This window comes from Amphimedon queenslandica, unplaced genomic scaffold (assembly GCF_000090795.2).
Source record: "Amphimedon queenslandica unplaced genomic scaffold, v1.1 AMPQUscaffold_12641, whole genome shotgun sequence".
Taxonomy (NCBI): domain Eukaryota; kingdom Metazoa; phylum Porifera; class Demospongiae; order Haplosclerida; family Niphatidae; genus Amphimedon; species Amphimedon queenslandica.
This window is the reverse complement of record NW_003547123.1, coordinates 24,101-25,556: the sequence shown is the minus strand read 5'-3', so window position 1 is coordinate 25,556 and position 1,456 is coordinate 24,101. Positions and strand designations below refer to the sequence as shown.

Here is a 1,456-nt window from a genome sequence, read left to right as displayed (position 1 = left end):
TGTGGATACCGTATTAAATTTATATTCGCGGATTTTATTTTCACGGATTTTCTTTATCCACGAAATCAGCGAAATTTGCGTCCCGCGAACATTATGCCCTATACGGTAGTTAAGCATAATTGTTTTACTCAATATAAGTACCACAACCATTAGAGTGTCCCAAATGGTCTAACTTGTTAAGCTAAGTGCGTTGAATGTAGAGATTCGGGTTCAAATCCCAGTTTTACTTTTCCTTTTTTTATTTTATGTAATTTTTTGTCCTGGAAAGAAATAAATGCCCGGGCTTTTATTTGAACATTTATGGTAATAATAAATAAAACCAAATAATAATTATTGTCCATTAATAAAGTCCTCATCAGAGCCTAAATGAACTTGCCATAGCAACAACAGAGTCTCCTCCAATTCAAGAAACATCTACAATAATAATAAAGTTATTAAGAAGAGGGAAAAACCAACTTTGATCAGAATGAGCTCAAACTTTATACAGAACTTAAGAAAAGTATACATGTACATACATGTATGGGGGAAATTGTATAAAAAGAGACTTCTCTTCTTTTCAATTTGGAAATAATTGTTTATGATCATACTGGGACTTTGGACTGATTTTTGAGTAAAAACAATAGCTTCAAAACACTCAAAATTTTATTACATTTTCTAACACAAATATTAATGTACTTTTGAATAAAAAAATTAAAGCAGTTCTGACAAAATACAATACTTTTTCAAGGAACTAGCATTTTATTAAACAACTAATTTTTGATACCACAGGCTCTAGCTTATGGCTTCTTTAAAAAATTGCCACTAAAGTCACCCCAAATTTTTTGATACATTTTGATGACCTTATGCTATGTAGAAAGTTTGAGCTGATTCCGACAAATATCTTTACCTTGCAACCGGTTGAATATTGAGTGCATGAGTTTACCAACTGACTCAGGACAGACCTGTCCCAATAGCTCAATAGTCATAGACTAGACACCCAGTAAGACACACACTGCCAGGGAATGACTGGCCTCACAAGATACCACATCCTTTGATAGAACTAAGAGGAGGAGGACAGGAAGAGTACATGTACATACAATACATGATGAATGCAAAGAAAATTGATATACATGTACATGTACATTCTAAGTTAAACTGAGATAAATAACAATAACAATAATAATAAGATAATCCCATTATCTGGACTCTTGAAAATAACAAAAAAATTAATGATGAACTACATACACAATAATTACATGTACATACTGTACATGTACAACACAGTCTCTCTCAAATGGGAGAGTTGCTTATCGATCCATTCGCAACACATCACTGTACTGTACACTGTACATGTAAATCAAAAAGTACATGTACATGTACATGGATATTGTTCACTACTCACTGAATTCACTACTCCCTCTCTCGCTTCCCTTGCTCCCTCCCTCCTCCCTCTCTCTCTTCCCTTGCTCCCTCCCTC

General features: G+C 33.9%; 1 protein-coding gene across 1 annotated transcript in view; it reads left to right on the top strand.

Annotated features, from left to right (window-relative positions):
• LOC105314703 (location of vulva defective 1-like) overlaps positions 1-1,456 on the top strand; it is an 8,267-nt gene that overhangs the window by 2,527 nt on the left and 4,284 nt on the right. The gene's annotated exons all lie outside the window — the stretch shown is intronic.